Consider the following 22,810-nt stretch of genomic DNA (forward strand, 5'->3'; position numbering starts at 1 on the left):
ATAGATAGATAGAGAAGGGTGTATGGGGATAGATAGATAGATAGATAGATAGATAGAGAAGGGTGTATGGGGATAGATAGATAGAGAAGGGTGTATGGGGATAGATAGATAGATAGATAGATAGAGAAGGGTGTATGGGGATAGATAGATAGATAGATAGATAGAGAAGGGTGTATGGGGATAGATAGATAGATAGATAGATAGAGAAGGGTGTATGGGGATAGATAGATAGATAGATAGATAGAGAAGGGTGTATGGGGATAGATAGATAGAGAAGGGTGTATGGGGATAGATAGATAGATAGATAGATAGATAGATAGAGAAGGGTGTATGGGGATAGATAGATAGATAGATAGATAGATAGAGAAGGGTGTATGGGGATAGATAGATAGATAGATAGAGAAGGGTGTATGGGGGTAGATAGATAAGGTGCAAAGGCCGCTCATGACTACAGTCAATCTCTGGGGTTGTTATTCGTACACAAAGGAACTTCTTAACTTGATTCAATGTCAAATGTCACAGCCAGGAATGGGCCGGTCCTGATCTCTGCTTAGCCCAAAGGTGTGAACTGCAATTGGCAACACTTCATAAACAGCTGACACACTGTTGGAGCTGTCACATCCTAGAGGGGAAATGCCCAATGTCCCATTCTCCACACCCCAGAGTCAGCCAGTCCCCTGCCCTGGGGCTGGATTGGAGTCCGAGCCCCTGAGAGGAGAATCATAGGATATCAGGGTTGGAAGGGACCTCAGGAGGTCATCTAGTCCAACCCCCTGCTCAAAGCAGGACCAACCCCAACTAAATCATCCCAGCCAGGGCTTTGTCAAGCCGGACCTAAAAAACCTCTAAGGAAGGAGATTCCACCACCTCCCTAGGTAACCCATTCCAGTGCTTCACCACCCTCCTAGTGAAATAGTGTTTCCTAATATCCAACCTAGACCTCTCTCACTGCAACTTGAGACCATTGCTCCTTGTTCTGTCATCTGCCACCACTGAGAAGAGCCGAGATCCATCCTCTTTGGAACCCCCCTTCAGGTAGTTGAAAGCAGCTATCAAATCCCCTCTCGTTCTTCTCTTCTGCAGACTAAAAGAGAGAGGGACCTGTGTGACATTCTCCACTCCGCTGAGCAGCCAGATTGAGGTGACAATCCCAAAGTCTCCAGAGTCAAGCACAGAACCCAGGAGTCCTGGCTCCCAGGCCCCACTGCGCCTCTGGGAATGATCCAGGGTATGTGTGGAATGTATACTGTCCCGGGGATGGACAGTTTTCAAGGCTCCGGGCTAGGTTTGTAGGAATGATAGGAGAATGCTGGTGAAATGCAGGAAGAATTGAGCAGATCTTGTCACCCGAGTGCAGGGCTGAGAGCCAGGACTCCTGGGTTCTATGCCTGGGTCTGCCATAGATGCTTCATGTGATTGGACAAGTCACTGCATGTCTCTGGGGCTCAGTTTCCCCATGTACAAAATGGGGAAGATAAAACTTGTCTGTTTACACTGTGAGCTCTTTGGCACTGGGACTATCTCTTGTCTGTGCAGCGCCTGGTACAATTGGGGCTCCCAAAACCCCTACCACTGAGCCACCCGCTTCCCCCCCAGTCAATGGCCCTTAGGAAGAGTCCAGCCCAGTGTTGAAGACAGGAGGAATCAATGTAGTCATGCTAAGTGAGGGCCATTAAAGGTACTTCAGGATCTTGATGGCCCATTGTTTTCTTGCCAATGAACTGTAAACTGGACTTGTTTTTCCTGTAATCCCATGGGAAGGGGCTATCAGGGGTCTTGCAGAGTCATGTGACCATGTCACCTGATACTGGAATCCATCTTAAACCATGTACTTTTCCATGAGGAGCTGGGAAGGGGTCAAATTGAAACAGTGGACTCCCGCCTGATGCCAATCCTATTTAAGGGTGAGGAGTGAGATCATCCAGGTGGCCAGTTCTCCCTGGGGACCCCACCCAAGATGACTGCTGGAAACGTCTAAGGCTGACCAGGAGGAAGGGCTGGACCCAGGCTGGAAAGGTGTCCAGTCTGCGCAAAGATTATTAGAACCACATCTAGGGCGAGAACTTATTATTTGTAACCAGTTTTTAGTGAATCTAGTTTCGTTTGCATGTTCTGCTTATTTCTGCTTAGTAACCTGCTTTGTTCTGGCTCCTATCTCTTATGACCACTTAAATCCTACCTTTTATACTAAACAAAATCACTTTTGTTTGTTAATAAACCCAGTGTAGATCATTGTTACCTGGGGGGGAGGGGCAAGCAGCTGTGCATCTCTCCCTTTACTTTGAGAAAGAGGGCGAACAACATGAGCTTACCCTGTATAAAAGTTTATACCATCTGTAGTGAATGGAATGCAACCTGTTGTGTGTGTCCCGGGCTTCCATCACCCTGGTGTCTGGGCTGCAAACACAACTCCCATTCCATGGCTCTGCCTTGGTTCATGCTCCATCTGTCAGTCCTGCACCCTCACCCCACCTAACATGGGGCTGTGGGAGACAGACACTGAGGACACAGGGGCACTGGGAAGGTCTAGGTCAGGGGTTCTCAAACTTCATTGCACTGTGACCCCCTTCTGACAACAAAAATTACTTCACGATCCCAGGAGCGGGGACCAAAGCCTGGGCCTTGCCACCTCGGTCAGGGTATGGAAGGGGGAAAAGCCGAAGCTCAAGGGCTTTAGCCCCAGCAGGGGGACCTCTAAACTGAGCCCTGCCACGCAGGGCTAATACTGAAGACTGGGTCCCGCTCAGGGGTGAAAGTAACTTAAAGGACTTACCGGTACTCCGGAGTCCTGTGCAGGGGGCGTGGCCTCAACCGGAAGAGGCGGGGCCTTTAAATTCCCCGGGCCCTTTAAATCACTCCCTGAGCTCCCAGCTGCAGAGGCGGCTGGGAGCCTCAGGGCTCGGGGTGATTTAAAGGGCCCAGGGCTCCCACCGCTACCACAGCGGAGCTCCAGGCCCTTTAAATCACTATGGGAGCCCTGCCGCCGCTACCCCAGGGCTCCGGCAGCGGGGCTCGGGCGGCGCTTTAAAGGGCCAGGGGCTCCCCGCAGCGGCCGGAGCCCTGCCGCCGCTACCCCAGGGCTCTGCCAGCGGGGCTTAGGAGGTGATTTAAAGGGCCCAGGGCTCTGGCCACTGCAGGGAGCCTCGGGCCCTTTAAATCACCAGCCGGTCTGGTCCGGCACGGCGTACTGGCTCTTGCTGGTACGCCGTTCCGGGCCATACCGGCTTACTTTCACCTCTGGTCCCGCTACCCAAGGAGGTGGGGCTGGGGCTTTGGCTTTGGGCTCTGGGCCCAGCAAGTCTAACACCAGCCCTGGTGACCCCATTAAAATGGGGTTGTGACCCACTTTGGGGTCCTGACCCACAGTTTGAGAACCGCTGATCGAAGGCATCTGAGCAGGTTTCTCTTCTGGATCCTTAGATGGGGCAACTCCAGACTCTGCCTCAACACTGGAGAGCAGAGCCGAGACACCAGGACCTGCCGCATCAGTGGAGGGGAGCAGACCTGAGGCTCCAGAGACATCTCCCAACAAAGTTCCTGCAGATACGGTCCAGATACGGGAAACAGGAGCTGGGTCTCCATGGCCCATTCCATCCCTGACCACGGGCTGACTCGGCCGATGAGGAAGTCAGTCAGGGCCCTCCACATTCCCCTGGTTCTTCCATCCAGCGTCTCCATCTCCATACACCCGCTGCGCCCGAGCGCCTGCCCATCCCCTGTGTATTGTCCACCTGTGAAGGATGTGGAAGGTGCCAGGACTGTTTTACAAACACTTCATGTATTAGCTTTGTCAGACCTGCTTCCTGTACAGCCCCGGCTCTACACCTTGGCTGCTTTGCTCCAGCCCTATGCCCTGCCTGCCTTGAACCCCTGGCTCTGACCCTTGGTTGGCCTCCCGACCGCACCTCCGCTTCTGCCCTCCAGCTCTGCTTTGACCACTAGGCCAGACTCCTGCTCTGACCATGAGGTTGCACCACCTACATCTCGGTGTGGGACACCCAGCCCCGGGAGTGGGGAGTGGGGTCTGGGTAAGGGAAGCCTCCCTAAGTGTTAGCTGAGACAGAGGGGTGTGAACGGTTGGGTGGGTTAGATCCCTTTGCTTCTTAGGCTTTGGGCCCCTCCGTTGAGATGAATGGAGCTGGCGTTTGGAAAAGGCTGGTGTCTGTCCCTGTATTCACACACTGGCCTCAGCTCCCGGAGGTGAGCATGGCAGGGCCAGGCCCAGGCCCAGCTGCAGGAGGAATCACCGCTGGGACTATAGCTATTTCCCTGGTCTGTGACTGGGCGCATGGGGAGATTCTTCCTCAGGGGGGTGAAGCCTTGAGGCCTAAATCTTGGGAACGGAGACATAGAGGAGGCCAAGGTGCAGCTGGCGCTGAGCTGTGACGCCATCCTGGGTGGTGACGCCTTCGTGTCCGTCTGCAGGGAGAAGAGCCGTGAAGACGGTCCTGTCCTAGCTGAGAATCATGAACTTCAGAAACACGAACCTCAGGCTGAGGGATCTCTTGGAAATCAGTCCAGACAGCGTGAAGGACTCGACTCCTTATACCTGGGGAGACTTGCCTAGGCACTTCATAGAATCATAGAATATCAGGGTCGGAAGGGACCTCAGGAGGTCATCTAGTCCAACCCCCTGCTCAAAGCAGGACCAATTCCCAACTAAATCATCCCAGCCAGGGCTTTGTCAAGCCGGGCCTTAAAAACCTCCAAGGAAGGAGACTCCACCACCTCCCTAGGTAACGCATTCCAGTGCTTCACCACCCTCCTAGTGAAATAGTGTTTCCTAATATCCAACCTAGACCTCCCCCACTGCAACTTGAGACCATTGCTCCTTGTTCTGTCATCTGCCACCATTGAGAACAGCCGAGTTCCATCCTCTTTGGAACCCCCCTTCTGGTAGTTGAAGGCTGCTATCAAATCCCCCCTCACTCTTCTCTTCTGGAGACTAAACAATCCCAGTTCCCTCAGCCTCTCCTCATAAGTCATGCGCTCCAGACCCCTAATCATTTTTGTTGCCCGCTGCTGGACTCTTTCCAATTTTTCCATATCCTTCTTGTAGTGTGGGGCCCAAAACTGGACACAGTACTCCAGATGAGGCCTCACCAATGTCGAATAAAGGGGAACGATCACGTCCCTCGATCTGCTGGCAATGCCCCTACTTATACAGCCCAAAATGCCGTTAGCCTTCTTGGCAACAAGAGCACACTGTTGACTCATATCCAGCTTCTCGTCCACTGTGACCCCTAGGTCCTTTTCTGTGATATGTCTTTGAGATACTCCTGTCCCTCTTCTGCGCCGTAGGCTTCGGAGAGCTGCCAATCTCGCACCAACAGGTCCAGACCCTGCAACAGAGAGCGCAGGAGGAGGGTCACACTGGGGCTGGGAGCACAGAGAGGAGACCAGAGCTGGAGGCTGCTGCCGAACCCCGCCACCGACATCGAGATCCTGGGCATGACGTGAGCGTGGAGGTAGAATAATGGGAGCAGGGACTGGCTGTTTGTTCGGGGTTTGACCAGCACCTGGCACAATGGGGTTCTGGTCTAGGAAGGGGGGGTCTGAGGTGCTCTGGCAATAGAGACAATGAATAATAAGAATCAGGTGGGGGTGATGGGAGTGAGGGGTGGAACCAGCATTGGGTTGATGGGAAACGAGGACTCACCTGGATTGGGGGCAGACTGCAGGTCTCTCCGACCTCCTTCGCAACATGAACGAACATCTGCGATGCAGCGAGAGAGAGACAAGGAATTTTTTTTCCATCTTGAACAAAAGATCCCCCCACAGGTGACAAAGACGGAAAACTGAAGATTGAAACCTGAGAAACAATGATAGCTCCCTAAAAATGTGAAGAGAGACACCCAAGAGATACTAACATTTGGCTGTTCTTTGAAAATGGAAATTTTCATGAAAAGTTTCTGATTTTGTCAGTTTTCCATTTTTCAGCAAAACTTTTATTTTCCATTTCTCCACACTGTCACTATGAAATAATCTGACAGCTAATGGTGGGTACTAAATAACCAACAGCTGGCAGCCAATAGTGACTAACAAGTAACCAATAATTGGCAGCTATTAATAAAGATAAAATTACCAATTATAGAAGTTAATCGGCCAAGTGAAGTAAAAGGCCTATCACACAACTCAATGGCATTTCTCTTTGTCTGTCTGTATCGTGATAACTTTTTGAGACCACATATGATCAATTCGGAAATTTCAGGGGACGCACTAGACATCAATGAGAAGAACCCCCACTCCTTCCGTCTCGCTCGCTCTCCGCACACACTCCCCCCTCTCCTGGGACTCACCGGCTGCCGCTGGAAGGAGCTGATGGGGCACAGCAGTATACAGCAGGGGTTGGTCCCTGGCACAAGGGGGCAGGGAGGGGTTGGTCCCCATACCGAGGGCCCAGGGCGGGGGCAGTGAGGGCACAGTGGGACAGAAGGAGGGGTGGGCAGGATCCCTTCCCCCCGGGCGGTGGCACCTTCCTCTTGGAGCCTGGTCCAGAAGCCAGCCACTGCTCTGTCAGGCTTCAGCAGCTGAGCAGAGAGCCGCTCCTCCATGTGGCTCCAGCTGCCCCCCAGTGGCAGAGGCCGGTTACTGTGACCAACCGGACTTTTAGTGTCCGGTCAGCTGTGCTGACTGGATGCTGCCAGGTTCCCTTTTGGACTGAAAACTGGACACCTGGCAACATAGGCCTGTGGTGAAGGGAGCAGAGGCCCTTCCTGCGGAGGGCAAGCCTTATCTGGGGTGGGCGGGGTCTGTGGTTCAGGGGGCAGGGCCTTATCTGCGGTGGGCGGGGTCTGTGGTTCAAGGGGCGGAGCCTTAGCTGGGGATCCCGTCCCCACTCACCTGGCGCTGGAGCCGGCGCAGCAGGCAGTTCATCAGGAAGGATTTGCCCCGGCGTTGCTCCCCGATGATGGACACCAGGCAGACGGGGGCGTCCCCCACCCCACGCTGCTCCAGGCAGCGGCTCAGGGCCTCCTCGTCCAGGATCAGGCCCCCTTCTTCGTCCAGACGCACCAGCTGCACCGGCGCACTGGCTCCGGCTGAGCCCCCGGCCCCTGCTGCTGGGAGAGAGCAGGGTCAGAGCTGGGACCCCACCCCTGAACCAACTAGGCCCCTGCCCCTCAGATCAGATCCTCTTGAGCCATTTCCACCCCCCGTGAGCCAGCCAGTCCCCTGCCCCCCAAATCAGAGGTTGCGCCCCCTAGGGAGGAAAGGCCCCGTGTCCCATTCCCCACCCCCTGATCCAGCCAGTCCCCGCCCTGGGGCCTGTGAGAGCCTGCACCCCTTTCCCCTGATTCAGCCTGTCTGGTCTAACTGGCTCCATCTCTTCCCGCAGGGGTGCTGTGATTTTCTCCCCCAGGGCTCTCAGCCTCGTATCGGGATCATCCTGTCCCTGGAGCAGGGAGCCCGGCACTCAGGGCAGCTGGGTCCCCAGGCCGAGATCCCGCGCCAGTGAGCCACGAGGCAGCCCTGGCAGAAGTTGTGGCCGCACTCGATCGAAATGGGATCATCCAGGCAGATGGAGCAGGTGATGTCCTCCCGGAGTCGCTGCATCTCTCCAGACCCGCTGAGTGGGGGGAACCTACTGGGTCAGGACCTGGCACCCGGAGCAGTAGGGCTCTGCTGCAGGACGGCTGATCTCTAGCCCAGGTGTGACCCTTCCTGGCAGCAGGAGTCTGGGGAGGAGCGGGAGAACATGGGAATATTTCTGTGAACAAGCTGCGTGACTCAGTTTACCTGCCCACTTTGTGTCCCTGTCCCCCGGGCAGCACCAGAGCGAGAAGACGGATTCCAAGAAGTCATGGCAGAGATTGGTAGATTCCCAGGCCAGGAGGGACCAAGGCTGAGCTCCTGGATAACGCAGGCCAGAGAACTGCCCCCAGTTAATTCCTGTTTGAACGAGAGCAGATCTCTTAGAAACACATCCCACCTCGATGAAACACATCCCACTGCACTCCTTGGTACATTGTTCCCATGGTTAATTCCCCTCCCTGGTAAATACGGACATCTTCTTTCCAGGCTGAATGTGTCCAGCTTCAACTTCCAGCCAATGGATCATGTTACAGCTTTCTCTGCTATCCCGAAGAGCCCATTATTAAATATTTGATCCCCGTGTAGGTGCTTCTAGACTGGAGTCAAGTCACCCCGGGAGGTGGGAGCTTCTCTTTGCAAAGCTAAATAGCTTGAGCTCCTGGGGTCTATCACTCCAGGCCCCGTTTTGTAATCCTTTAACCATTCGCGTGGCCCCCCTCTGCCCCCTCTCCAATATATTCACATCCTTCTTGAACTGCACCGGAACTGGACACAGGACCCCAGCAGCGGTCGCACCAGCGCCAAATCCAGAGGTAAACTGACCTCTCTGCTTCTATGCGCGATTCCCCTGTTTGAGCATCCTTAGCTCCTTTGGCCACACTGTCGTACGGGGGCTCACGTCCAGCTGATTATCCCCCATGGCCCCCTGCACACTGTCAGCGTCTCTGCGTCCCTGGAGAGACACCCCCCCCCCCCCCACTGGGCTGGGAGCATGGCCGACGCTCTTTGGCCGTATCACAGCACGTGGTGTTGGCTTGTGCCCAGACTACCCTAGCGCTGGGGCTGTTGGTAACACTGGACTTTTCTCTGCTGCCTACGGCCTGGCAGACGCCATGTGCCAGGGGTTAATCACTGGCAGTGCCACGCCTGGCAGGGGCACAAGCCTCTGAGAGGAGTTTGATCTCAGTCCGACTCGCTGCCGAGGGCAGCTGGGGAGACACAGGGGCTGCTGGAGCCCGAGTCCGGGAGGCACCGAGCTCGGCCTTAGGAAAGGCCACGCTCAGGGCCTAACAAGGAAACAGCTTCCTTCCCATCATGCAGTGAGCTGGGTGCTGACTGGCCGAGCTTTCCTCCAGCTGGCATGAGAGCAAATTCACCCTCTCACCCCCACAGAGCCCTGGGCATTGGGTGGGGGAAACTGAGGCACAGAAAAGGGAAAGAACATGCCCTGGCCTAACCCTACTCCCCTAGCGCTGGGCTCTGGTCCCGGAGCACCAAAGTCTCCTCTTTTTCTGCTGGAGACTCCCTAGTTTCCCACCCTGGGATCCCTCCCAGCCACCGATGTGCCACAAAGGGGACCGGCTCTATCTGTCCTACCATCAGTGATGTCTCCTGAGCAAGCACCAGGGCCGGCCCAATTCGTTTTTTCATCCTAAGTGGACCCCCCCCCCCCCCGTCAAGATAGAAAATGGGAATTTTGTTTCCCTCCCTCTTTGGACATAATCTATCAGGATTTCATCCACCGAAAAGTTGCCAGATTCACAGGGCAGTTGGGGTTTTCCTGCAATCCCCAGCTGCTGGAGGCATGGGATTGCTGCGCTGTGATAAGGCAAAGCAGTGCGCATCACAGGCACAAACTAACCCACGGAAAGAGCTAGCTCCCTCGATGTTCACCCCCCCCAATAAAAAAGAGGGGTTCTATATATTTGCTTGCTGGTCTTTGGAGCCCCTTTTCCAGCTTCTCCCTCCAGTGGCAAGGGCTGGAAAAGCGGCTCCAAAGACCGGCAAGCAAATATATAGAACCCCTCTTTTGTGTGTGTGTGTGGGGGGGGTGAACATCTGAGGGGCCGGCTCTCCTTCCATAGATTAGCATGTGCCTGTAAATGTCCTGATTGCGGCTAACGCAAGACAAGCCACTGTTCTGGGGGATTCCACGTGCCCAAGGGTTTGCCCTGGTTTTAGGTGGTTGAACTGGTCAGAGTTTGACAGTGTTTCAAATCACGCCATGAGCAACCCCCACGGTAGACTTGCCCACACCAAAGTGGTTAGCGACGGACCGGTAGCTGTCTGGCGTTGCGAGCTTCCAGAGGGCTATGGCCACTCGCTTCTGGACAGTCAGGGCTGCCCGCATCCGGGTGTCCTTTCGCTTCAGGGCAGGGGACAGCAACTCACACAGTTCGAGGAAAGTCCCCTTCCGCATGCGAAAGTTGCGCAGCCACTGGGATTCATCCCAGACCTGCAGCACTATGCGGTCCCACCACTCCGTGCTTGTTTCACGGGCCCAGAATCGCCGTTCAACAGTATCCACAAGACCCAGTGACAGCGAGATGTCCTGGGCGCTGGGTCTCATGTTCTCTGAGAGGTCGGAGCTAGTGTCCGACTTCATGCCGTCACGGTGGTGCCGTAGCCTCCTCTCATGATTTATCTGCAGCTGCCTCTGGTAAAGGTGGATGAGAAGCTGCGAGGCGTTGAGAACTGCCACAACTGCAGCGATGGTCGCAGCGGGATCCATGCTCGCACTGCTGTGGCGTCCGCGCTGTCAGTAATCAGAAAAGCGCGCGAACTGATTTCCCGCCGGCGCTTTCAGGGAGGGAGGGAGGGCGGTAGTGACGGACGGATGACGACAGGCGCCCAAAAGCACCCTCGACACATTTTTTTACCCAGAAGGCATTTGGGGCTCGACCCAGAATTCCAATGGGCAGCGGGGACTGCGGGAACTGTGGGATAGCTGCCCACAGTGCACCGCTTCCAATGTCGACGCTTGTCCCATTAGTGTGGACTCACAAAGTCTCACAAAGTCGAATTACTGTCCTTAGTGTGGACACACACGTTCGACTTTGTAATATCGATTCCACATAGTCCAATTAACTAAAATCGAAGTACTCTCGTAGTGTAGACAAGGCCTTAGAAACACATGCCACCACACTCCTTGGTACATTGTTCCCATGGTTAATTCCCCTCCCTGGTAAATACGGACATCTTCTTTCCAGGCTGAATGTGTCCAGCTTCAACTTCCAGCCAATGGATCATGTTACAGCTTTCTCTGCTAGCCTGAAGAGACCATTATTAAATATTTGATCCCCGTGTAGGTGCTTCTAGACTGGAGTCAAGTCACCCCGGGAGGTGGGAGCTTCTCTTTGCAAAGCTAAATAGCTTGAGCTCCTGGGGTCTATCACTCCAGGCCCCGTTTTGTAATCCTTTAACCATTCGCGTGGCCCCCCTCTCCAATATATTCACATCCTTCTTGAACTGCACCGGAACTGGACACAGGACCCCAGCAGCGGTCGCACCAGCGCCAAATCCAGAGGTAAACTGACCTCTCTGCTTCTATGCGCGATTCCCCTGTTTGGGCATCCTTAGCTCCTTTGGCCACACTGTCGCACGGGAGCTCACGTCCAGCTACTTATCCCCCATGGGCCCCTGCACGCTGTCAGCGTCTCTGCGTCCCTGGAGAGCCCCCTCCCCCCGCCCGAGCTGGGAGCATGGCCGACGCTCTTTGGCCGTATCACAGCGCGTGGTGTTGGCTTGTGCCCAGCCTACCCTAGCGCTGGGGCTGTTGGTGACACTGGGCTTTTCTCTGCTGCCTACAGCCTGGCAGATGCCGTGTGCCAGGGGTTAATCACTGGCAGTGCCACGCCCGGCAGGGGCACAAGCCTTTAAGAGGAGTTTGATCTCAGTCCGACTCGCTGCCGAGGGCAGCTGGGGAGACACAGGGGCTGCTGGAGCTCGGCCTTAGGAAAGGCCACGCTCAGGGCCTAACAAGGAAATAGCTTCCTTCCCATCATGCAGTGAGTTGGGTGCTGACTGGCCGAGCTTTCCTCCAGCTGGCATGAGAGCAAATTCACCCTCTCACCCCCACAGAGCCCTGGGCATTGGGTGGGGGAAACTGAGGCACAGAAAAGGGAAAGAACATGCCCTGGCCTCACCCTATTCCCCTAGCGCTGGGCTCTGGTCCCGGAGCACCAAAGTCTCCTCTTTTTCTGCTGGAGACTCCCCAGTTTCCCACCCTGGGATCCCTCCCAGCCACCGATGTGCCACAAAGGGGACCGGCTCTATCTGTCCTACCATCAGTGATGTCTCCTGAGCAAGCACCAGGGCCGGCCCAATTCGTTTTTTCATCCTAAGTGGACCCCCACCCCCCGTCAAGATAGAAAATGGGAATTTTGTTTCCCTCCCTCTTTGGACATAATCTATCAGGATTTCATCCACCGAAAAGTTGCCAGATTCACAGGGCAGTTGGGGTTTTCCTGCAATCCCCAGCTGCTGGAGGCATGGGATTGCTGCGCTGTGATAAGGCAAAGCAGTGCGCATCACAGGCACAAACTAACCCACGGAAAGAGCTAGCTCCCTCGATGTTCACCCCCCCCAATAAAAAAGAGGGGTTCTATATATTTGCTTGCTGGTCTTTGGAGCCCCTTTTCCAGCTTCTCCCTCCAGTGGCAAGGGCTGGAAAAGCGGCTCCAAAGACCGGCAAGCAAATATATAGAACCCCTCTTTTGTGTGTGTGGGGGGGGGCGGGTGAACATCTGAGGGGCCAGCTCTCCTTCCATAGATTAGCTTGTGCCTGTAAATGTCCTGATTGCGGCTAACGCAAGACAAGCCACTGTTCTGGGGGATTCCACGTGCCCAAGGGTTTGCCCTGGTTTTAGGTGGTTGAACTGGTCAGAGTTTGACAGTGTTTCAAATCACGCCATGAGCCAGACCCAGCGTTGGGGGTAGATTAGCCGCTGCCTGTGCCGGTCTTTCTGCTGGACAGAGGGTGAGGTCCGAACTGCCCCTGTCCCACCCCCCCACCCCCAGCTGCTGGGAATTTCCACCCCACAGAGAGCCAAGACTAATCATGTGACTTGGCAATGCCCTAGCACAGTTAGGGAGGGTGAAACATGGGGAACAGGCAGGGACGATCCTGCCCCATGGGTGGGGAATAGACTGCGGGGGACAATCCTGCAACCTGGGAGAATAGAGCAGAGGGGACGATCCTGCCCCTTGGTGGGGGGGGATAGAGTGGGGGGGACAATCCTGCTCCTTGGGGGGGGATGGGCTAGATTGGGGGTAAACACCCTCCACACGCCCTCCCCCCTCCGTCCCCTGCTCTTACCCGGCCAAATCTTCGCTTCTCTCTGTCTGGGCAAAATTTTTTGTTTCTGAGAAACAAAAGCGTAACTCCCTGTGTCTCATCCTCCCAGCAGCCCAGCTGGTGGGGGTTTGAAGGTGGGTGGGGCGGCCCTGCTCTCACATTGGTAGTGCGAGGGGGTGGGAGGCAGTGGGCCTGTGGGAGGGGAGCACAGAGAGGCCCGGAGAGGTGGGGCCAGGCTGGAAAAGCAAGTGACAGAGACTGGAGGGTGCAGAGAATCTTCATTCCCCAGATCCCCCCACGGGCTCTTCGGAGCAGCAGGGTCTGGAAGTGTACGTGCTTTAAAGGGCACTGAAAGTGTCAGGAACTGTGACCAACTTGGGGGGAAGAGGGAGGGGACAGTTTGGCCAGAGATACACCCCCTTGTGAATTTCTGGATGTTACCACTGTCTCTCCGTCCAGAAATGACATCCCAACTGCCTCTTCTCAGAAATGAGGTATTTCTTAGAACTGAAAACAAAAACCCTTAGCAAATATTCAACTCTTTCCACTGCTGGGTAATGGTCACCTGGGGCTGAGATGCAGTCACCTCTGGGGTGGGACAGCTGAGGAACAGCAGCACAGCAATACTACATGGGGATGGCTCGCCCAGCGCTGAGATGCAGCTGTCTCTAGGGTGGCTTCTTCAGATAACGTGATCTTATGAATGGGTCCTTTTGTCTTTGGAACTCACTGCCACATGAGCCCTGCTATGTATCCTGGAGCTCTTTGCTGAGGCTTTTTACTGCTTTTTACTCCTGTTTGATGGTCTCCTGTCTGGTATTTCCCAGGTTTTGGTTCTTTACATTAAGGGTGAACCACTCAGTAAGACTCATAGACTTTAAGGTCAGAAGGTCATCTAGTCTGACCTCCTGTACATTGAAGGCCACAGAACCTCACCACCCACTGCTGTAATAGACCCCTAACCTCTGGCTGAGTTACTGAAGTCCTCCAGTCGTGGTTTAAGGACTTCAAGTTACAGAGAATCCACCATTGACACTAGTTTAAACCTGCAAGTGACCTATGCCGCATGCTGCAGAGGAAGGCGACCCCTCCCCCCAGGTCTCTGCCAATCTGACCTGGGGGAAATTCCTTCCTAGTCCCAGATTTCGCAGATTTTATCTGCTGTCTAGGCATGCAGCCAGCATGAAGCCACCCAAAAAGCACTGAAGTTCTCAGTGGGGACCCTGCTGTCACCAAAGGCTGTTCCAGGGGAGCATCTCCTTTGGGCTTTTACTGCCATTGGCCATGATACACTGACACTCTGGAACCCTGTATCTCTCAGTAGCACACAGTATTCACCCCTGTGATATGATTATGAGATGTTTTGTATTATGCATGCCTTGTGAGGTGGTATGTAAAATGTCTGGATCTGTTGAACATTCATAACCTGTTGGATTGGATGTGCTGTCATTGTATGGGAAGTTATGCTCTATGTGTGTTTCTGAAATATGTTGTGAGGTTGGGAGATGCCCACAGCCAGCTTTACAGTAGAAACAAAGGAGGGCCAGAAAGGTGTTGATGGCCCATCAGGAAGAATCCACTCTCTGAGAGACTCCTTGGAGAGGGCACTTAGTCAGTGGGATACTGCCTGACCAATGGGACTGCCTGACCCCCATGACACAGCAAAGATCTTTCTAGCAACTGAAAGAAAGTATAAAAGAGGGACAGAGACATCATAGAATATCAGGGTTGGAAGAGACCTCAGGAGGTCATTTAGTCCAACCCCCTGCTCAAAGCAGGACCAATCCCAACTAAATCATCCCAGCCAGAGCTTTGTCAAGCCAGGCCTTAAAAACCTCTAAGGATGGAGATTCCACCACCTCCTTAGGTAACCCATTCCAGTGCTTCCCCACCCTCCTAGTGAAATAGTGTTCCCTAATATCCGAGCCTGGACTCTGTGACTGCATTAGTCGCCAACAGGGGAGTGTGGCAGGAGAGGACACAGAACATGTCTACAAATAACATTTTCTGGACTGCTGAGGTGGGGGGAGAGGCCAGATTCCATCTGGCGCTTTAGGACTCTGAGGACGCTCTGGGATCGAGAGCGAAGTCTCTGGAGCCTCGGGAGGTGCAGGTTTGGAGACATGTGGCTCCTACCTAGTCCAAAGTAACCTGCCGTGCTCCCCCACAAGAGCCATGTTAACAGGCAACACTGCCTCTCTCTTTCCTTGGCCAGATGGATCGTGTCCTTTTTCTGGTGGCTAGTCCGGAAAAGGAGGACAAGAGCTCACTACTGCTACCACCTGAGGAGTTGCTGGGTTGAGATCAGCTGGTAGAAGGAGGCAATAGTCCCAGAATCTGGGACTTCAAGCCCCTAGAGTGACCTCTTACCTTTATAGACCCCTCCCCCCATCATACACAGCTATGTTAAAGGTTAGCGTGATAGTAAAGAGACCCCTTTTCAACCTTCACCACACAAGAGAGAGCCGGCAGCATTTGTCATTAACGATTTATTTCTCCTCTCCCGGCTCCCAAACTGCTTCTCCTCCCTACTGCCGCCAGCCACCTTCGAGTTCTCCCTCTTCTCTCCCCGGCTCTGCTCACTTGAGTGCAGCAGCTCAGCGGATGGTCCAGCTTTACTCTTTCACTTCCACTCTTCTTCACTTCTTTGGGGGGCTGCATTTGCCATTGAGCAGGCTGATGGAAATACCTGAGTGCTCTGTCTAGGCCAGGGGTCTCAAACACGCGGCCTGCGGGGCTATTTCTCCGGGCCAGAGCCCAATGCCGTCCTGCACCCCAACCCCCTGCCTGCACCCCAACCTCTGCCACACCTCGCACTCCCTCCTGCACCCCACACACCAACCCCCTGCCCTGAGCCTCCTGCCTGCACCCCAACCCCCTGCCATGAGCCCCCTGCCTGCACCCCAACCCTCTGCCATACCTCACACTCCCTCCTGCACCCCACACCCCAACCCCCTGCCCCATCCCACATCCTTCCTGCACCCCAACTTCCTATCCTGAGCCCCCTTCTGCATCCCCCACCCCTTCTGCACCCCAACCTCCTGCCCTGAGCCCCATCTGAACCCCAACCCTCTGCCACACACCACACTCCCTCCTGCACCTCAACTCCCTATCCTGAGCCCCCTGCTGCATCCCCCACCCCTTCTGCAGCCAACCTCCTGCCCTGAGCCCCGTCTGAACCCCAACCCTCTGCCACACCCCACACTCCCTCCTGCACCCCAACCCCCTGCCCAGAGCCCCCTACTGCACCCCCTGCCTCACCCCTCCAACTCCCTGCCCTGAGCCCCCTGCACCTCAACTCCCGCCCTGAGCCCCTGCCACACCCCTCCTGCCCCCTCTGGGGGCAGGGCTGGGGGCAGCGAGGGGGGGGTGTCAGTGATGCGGCCATTGGGCCAATGAACTGGTCCTCATGCGGCCCTCGGGGTCATCCGAGTTTGAGACCCCTGGTCTAGGCTCACAGGCCCAGCAGCTAAAGCCAAGCCCCCTCAGCGATCAGCTGTCCCAACCAGGCTGCGGGGCCGGCTCCAGGCACCAGCGGAGGAAGCACATGCCTGGGGCGGCATTCCGTCCATTCTTGGGGCAGCACAGGCCGGGCGACTTTTTTGGTTTTTGCACTTCGGCAGTTCGGGTGGCGGCAGTCCGAGCGTTGTTGTTGTGTTTTTTTCTGCTTCGGCAGTTCGGGTGGCGGCAGTCCGAGTGGTTGGGGGGTTTTTTTGTTTTCTTTTTGCTCGCTTTGGCAGTCCAAGCGTTGTTGTTGTTTTTTTTGCTTGGGGCGGCAAAAATGGTAGAGCCGGCGCTGCTGGGCTGAGGTCGCTCAAGCGGTCAGCCCCTCAACGCAGTGTATCAGGGGTGGCTCAGGCCTGGGCGGGGCCCAAGCACCCCACAAACAACCAGACTTCCAGGGCAGGCCCTGGCCTGGGTGGAACCCTGGCAGCCAGCAAACAGACGGACTTGACAGGGCTGGCTCTAGTCTGGGCGGGGCCCCGGTGGCCAGCCAACAAACAGTTCCTGTCCTGGGCTAGAGCCTCCTTGCACCATGTAGGGGGTCAGCCACCCGGGGTGGGGTGGCAGGGGGACGCGGGCCCACCCTCCTCCCCCGCGTCCCAGCCCAAGGCGCTGGCAGGGGCAGGATTGGTTGCCCCTGCGTCGGCGGGGATCCAGCCGCAACACGCCGACTGAGTCGCGCCGGGCCCTGCAGCCAGCAGCTCCCGGGCTGCCCCTGGGCTACTTCCTGCCTCCCCGGGGTTTGGTACCTGCGGCCTCCAGGCCTCTTCCGGCTCCTCGGGGTAAACCGCAGCGGGTACTCCGGGCCGGTCCTCGTCCATGTCTGGGGTTAGGGTTAGGGTTAGGGGCCTCTGGAGAACAGGCCAAGTGTCCTCCTCTCTTGCAGGCTGTCCCCCAACTGTGGTGCAGGGCCAGCCTATTATGTTTCCGGCCACGTCCCGGTCCTTATGGTGAGGGGGGCGGGGCGATATAGGCTCCGCCCTCCAAGTGGCGTGTAGGGGGTCCCTCGCTCTCCTGCTCGGAGGGAGGCCGCTCAGTCGCAACAGAGTCCACCAGAGGCCCCAGTGGGCAGCCAACAGGCGAGGGGGGTGGGGTGATATAGGCTCCACCCTCCAAGGGGCGTGTAGAGGGGCCCTCGCTCTCCTGCTCGGAGGGAGGCCGCTCAGTTGCAACAGAGTCTACCAGAGGCCCCGGTGGCCAGCCAACAGGCGAGGGGGATGGGGCGATATAGTCTCCGCCCTCCAAGGGGCGTGTAGAGGGGCCCTCGCTCTCCTGCTCGGAGGGAGGCCACTCAGTCTCACTACACTCCCCGTTTAGAGGGAGGAGGAGTTGCTGGTGGCCTTGGAGGCAGAACTCCTGCAGCGCCTCCGGCACTTGGCGCAAGTGCCGGATGATGTGAAGTTGGTTCATTATGTTGGCCGTGACGTCCTCCTGCTGCAAGGGAACGAGGACCTGTCAGAGACTCAGACGCCCCCGTGGAATCAGGGAGAATTAAGGGCACCTGGGACCAGCAGCAATTCCACCCAGCACCCGCGCACCTCTGAGGGATGAAGTCCCCCTCCTGACACCCAGAATGGAGTCTTGTTGTCCTTTCTAGGGACCTCCAGTGCCAACAACCTCCTTGTAGGGGGAGCTCCTGCCACCTCCCACCCAGTGCCCCTGACAGTTGTTCCACCTCCAATCCACAACTCAAGTTCTCTGACCCCTCTCCTCAACCCCCACCCAGGTTGGGCAGGGAGGGGGCTCTAGCGGGGGGGGGGTGGAGGGATTCTGGCAGCAGTGAAGTGGGATGTGGGGAGCTTGAGACCTTTCCCCAAGTCATCCCAGCCACTGAGGCTGAAGCCGCAGAATGGCAGCCCTGGTGAATGGGGCAGATCAGCAGCCCCTGCTAACTGAATCCTCCCGTTCTCTCTAGAGCGAGTCCAGCCCTGCCGGCAGCAGGACGAGCTTCCCCCGCCCATGTGCCTCAGAACTGCCCGGTCAGTCGCCATCACCCCTCAGTCCTTGGCCTCCCGGGCTGCCAGTGACGGGAACAACTCTGGGTGGTGGCGCGGGTGACAGGAGAGGCTCGCAGAGGGCACGTAGAGGACTCTGCTGCCCTTCCCAAGAACAGAAGTCCGTGCTGAGGCAATGCTTGTCATTCATTAGACTTGCTAAAGAGCTGGGCTGGAGCTGCTCCGGGACAAGCTGGCTCCCTCCTGCTCATGGAGGTGAATTCATCTCCCTTCCCAGGAGCACCTGCTCTCACTCTCATTCCCCACCAGTCGCCTTGCTGCCAGGCCGGCGAATGGCCAGAGGATGGGAATGAGGCCTGGGCCCCGCCCCAATCTCCTGAGTCTAATGCAGCTGCTCACCTTGTTCCCCATCAGCTGCTGGGCTTGCCCCAGGAGGGAGTAAGTAAGGAGCAGCCCAGCCTGGCTGACACGCAGCAGGGGGTCGTGCATGGCCAGCACTGCTGTCTGCAGGAAGAATCTTCTCTGCCCCTCCGAGAAAAATTTGGAAAAAACCTGAAACCAACCAGATGTGAGGCTTCAGCAGATTGCCCCGAACCAGGCTCCAAATCCTGGCCTAGAACGGCAACTCCGTCGCATGGCTCCAGGAGGCAGCCACCTGCCCTGCAGAGCTGTGCCATGCCCTGGCAGAGTGTCCTTACCTCCCCGACCCTGGCTGTGTTCTTGTAGCCCAGGAGCCTGCTGTCCTGGTGCCAGTCCCAGCACCAAAGGTCTTCGACCTCATGGATGTTCAGGTCTGGGAAAGAGAGAGACACACACACATTTGTCATTCTGCTTGCAGGGCTTGTGTCCTTCCAATCCCATTGGTGGCTGCACAGTGGGCAGAGCCCAACAGAACTGCGGGGGTGGTGGAGAACACAGAAAGAGATAGAGAGAGACTTATCCGCCAGCCGGGGTCACTCGGAGAGAAATTGGCTGGGGTCCCAGTCTCACTCGTCTAGCGGGTGCCAGTTCTCAGCCGGGTTCCTTACCCCTCTGGCGCAGCAGGAGCTGGTAGAGCCGGTAAACCCCCTCCCTGGCCTGCCGGCTGATGTCCTCGTCTGGGTCACCGACGAACAGAGCCAGCTGTGCCACGTGGTGACCCATCCTGGGGAATTCGGCTGAGTTCTAATGGAAGGGAGAGGGAGAGGGGACTCCATCAGCATTTTCCTGTCAGCTCCCAGTCCCGCCCGGGCCAGGACTCTCCTTCCCCTCAGCCCCTCTGCAGGAGATGCTAGAGGATAGGAGCTAGAGCTGGATCCTTAATTATCTCTGCCCGCAAGGGAGCCCGGAGAACAGGGATGTGGGCAGGGCCCTCCATGAGGATTTGCTTCCCCAGCTGCTCCAGGATGACAGGAAGGCAAGAACCTGGAGCATGCTCCCCTTAAAAGCGAGAGTCGCCACTTAACCAGGACAAGAAGAACTTGACTCAAGCCAGGCTCATTCTCTGCTCTGACTCTGCCTCCCCAAGAGGAACACTCCTAACCCACAGCCCCTGCAGCAGCAGATCCTCCAGCCCGTTGGAGCCAGCCCCCCTACGCCTGGAGTCAGGAAGCTGGGCTCAGAGGCCACTTACGTCAAAGTCAGGGAGGGAGATGACGGACGTGAGCAGGGCCGCGCTGCTCCTGATGGCCCTGGCTCTCTCTTGTGGCACCCTGGACACGGTCCAGTAGTTAATGTGCTGTGGGGAAAGGAGGCAGCTCAGGATTGATGCGGGGGGGGGGTGCATGTGTAGTGCTAATGGCCCCCCCCATCCCAAGGGGGCTGAAACATTGCATGCGGTGGGGGTGGAATATCTGATTCATTGACTGCAAAGCTTTAGAAGGGGACCCTTGCCCCCAGGACGATGCTTGTATCCTGCAGGTCACAACTTGTCATTGTCTCTCTAGATTGGGACAATGCTCGGTGTCGGGGCTGGTCCCATCCTCCCTGAACTCCTGATTCCTGAACAGCTCCCCAGGAAGGAGACAGACCCCTCCCCCCTCCCTGGCTCTCAAGTGCTTGGCTGGGTGAAGGGACTGAGTGTGAGCACAATCCCCCCAGGAATCTCGGGGCCCTTCAGAGACAAGGGCTGATTCTCTGGGGCCCTCCTGTTTCTCTAGGAACGAGGCTGTGGCTGTTCTCTGAGGACCATCTTCTGGATCTCCCAGGAGGGGTTCAGACTCTCACTCCCCAAGCCAGCCGGGGGCCCTGTGGTTAGTGCTCAACAGAACCAGACAGAGCTCTGGCTTGAAGTCCCAGCTCCTTCCTCTGTCCTTCAAGGAGGAAGGGCCTGACCCTGCATTGCACTGACTGCCCTGACCAAGGATGGCCACTGGGGGCCCAGCTAGGAGGACAGACTGGAAAATGGATCTAAGAGTTAAGGTAAAATTGCCCCCACCCCCTCATCGGGCTCACCTCCAAGATGTAGTGGAGCTTGTCAGTGTCTGGGGTCTTTGCCAGCAGGTTCCCCAGCATGGCGTCCAGAAGGTCTGGTATGACCCTCTGCAGATCCTGCAAAGCAAGGGAGAGCCATGGGTCAGAGTTAGGGAAACTGGGGCTACACCTGCCACAGGATGGGAAGAGGGGTCTCTGGGAAGCACTGGTGAGACCCCCAAACACATATCCTGGCCTCTCTCATTCACATCCCACTGCAGGCAATTAGCAAGGATTCGGGCAGGATAACAGCTGGCTGATCTACCTGGACTTGATTGGTGTCCGTCTGCGTGCCCAGGGTGAAGACTGCGTGCAGGGCGGCGTGGAGGAGGTGGGTCTCCAGCTCCGGCTCCAGGGCAGGTGTCATCGTGCTGGCAAGAGAGTGGAGCCGGTATTAGACTGTGCAGTGCGGGGGTGGGACTGGCACCGACACAGACGTGAAACTGCAGGAAATAGGCAGAGGCTGGCGAGAATGGAAACTGAGGCACCGAGCCAGGGAATGATAAGGCGAAGGTTTCCCAGACAGACAGTGGCAGGGCAGGAATGGCGCCTGTTCCCTGGACCCTGCTGCCCCTCCTGTATCTGATCCTGGGAGACAGCCTCTCCCCAAAGCCATTGCAATGTGACTGGAGTGAAAAGAACAGAGCAGCCAGGAGAGGGAGTGACCCTTCCTGCCACCTCTGCCAGAGGAGCCACCCTTGGGAGGTGACCTGGGAGTGGGAGGGGCAGTGACTCCCAGCCACGGGCGTGAGCAGCACCGGGGTTAGGGGAACCGGGCGGGAGGGTCTCGTTACCTGAGGTTGGCCACAGCAAAGAGGGAGTTGGCCAGGACGGCGCCGGTGGAGAGTTAGGAGGAAGCTCCTCAATGAGCTCCTGTGAGACGCAAAGGAGACAAAGGAGCGTGTGAGATTCGGGCCTCACTGACACTCCCCAAGGAGGAGATTACACAGCCAGCAGGATCCCCCCAGCTGCCTCCCGCTCCTCCGATTCCTGCCCACTAGTTCTCCCGTCTCCTCTCCCCAATCTTCAGCCCCAGCAATCCCTGCCCTCAGCTGCCCTCCAGCACCAGCCATCCCCCAACCATCGGCCCGGGGAGACCCCTGCCCCTCCCATATCTCTGTCCACCCTCCAGCTCCCGGGCGCCGTGTCTCACTCACCACAATCCTCTCCGCCACAGCCGCCTTCGAGCAGTGTGGCTCCAATGTGTAGTCCCCTCTCTCCTGGGCAGCGAGGCACGCGGGGTAGATGGCGTGCAGGAACTCGAGCTGCTGCGCCTCGTCCTGCACCCACCAGGAGTGGGGTTAGGGGAGAGAGAGCCAGTTAGCCAGGGACCTCCCTGCCCCAGCCACACCAGCTGCAGGACTTAGGCCTGAATGGGGGATAGTGGGGACCTGCCTATTGTTCAAATCACCCACGACTCCTCCCCAATCAGGGTCAGGAACTGGGACAGTGCCTGTGGGGGGAGGAGACCCCGGCTGGTGTGTGACAAACACCCCCATCTTGGGGGTCCCAGATCATGAAGGAGAAAGGTCCCCATTAGGGCCAAGACCTTCTGCAGGGGGTCAGGATGCTGGGAAGGAGCAGGACAATCTCAGTTCCAGCACAGCTGGGGAACGTTTGTACCTTTTCTCGGGCATGGAGCTGCTCTCGGATGTTCATGAGAGCAGCCTCCTCTGTTACCAAGTCTACCCCTTCTTCTTCCTCCTCCTCGTCCTCGGAGTCCCTGGCGGACGCTGCACCAGGGAGAGAAGGGGACAGGGTGACTCCTGCTACCACTCGGGGGAAGGACAGGGGCATGGTGGGACAATGTGTCCCCTTCCCACCTCCGGGACATAGGGCAGATTGGGCCCCACACTCCCCCCCTCAGTGATGGCATCAGCCCCCAACTCCTTCAGGAGCCCATAGCAAAGAGACCCTCCCCACTGTCCTGGACTCCCTTGGAGGTGCCTCCCCCCACCCTCGCCCAATGGAGCACCAAGGACCAAAATGGCAGCATCTAGTGTCGGTGGGGTTCACATGGCTCAGGGCAGACACCTGGGCTGGAGACCCACCCCCATAGCACTGCTCAAGG

General features: G+C 56.8%; 1 long non-coding RNA gene and 1 pseudogene across 3 annotated transcripts in view; one reads left to right on the plus strand and one right to left on the minus strand.

Annotated features, from left to right (window-relative positions):
- Positions 1-6,118, plus strand: part of LOC135877385 (uncharacterized) — an 11,145-nt gene extending 5,027 nt beyond the window's left edge. The window contains exons 2-5 of one of the 3 annotated variants that reach the window (XR_010561364.1): positions 1,084-1,228; positions 3,421-3,749; positions 4,426-4,736; positions 5,302-6,118. This is a non-coding gene — a long non-coding RNA (uncharacterized LOC135877385). Of the gene's footprint in view, positions 1-1,083; positions 1,229-3,420; positions 4,737-5,301 lie in introns of all 3 variants that reach the window. The other 2 variants (XR_010561363.1, XR_010561365.1) reach the window with 2 other exon arrangements.
- LOC135877813 (uncharacterized) overlaps positions 1-22,810 on the minus strand; it is a 185,783-nt pseudogene that overhangs the window by 93,425 nt on the left and 69,548 nt on the right.

The sequence above is a fragment of the Emys orbicularis genome, chromosome 4 (genome assembly GCF_028017835.1).
Source record: "Emys orbicularis isolate rEmyOrb1 chromosome 4, rEmyOrb1.hap1, whole genome shotgun sequence".
Classification (NCBI taxonomy): domain Eukaryota; kingdom Metazoa; phylum Chordata; order Testudines; family Emydidae; genus Emys; species Emys orbicularis.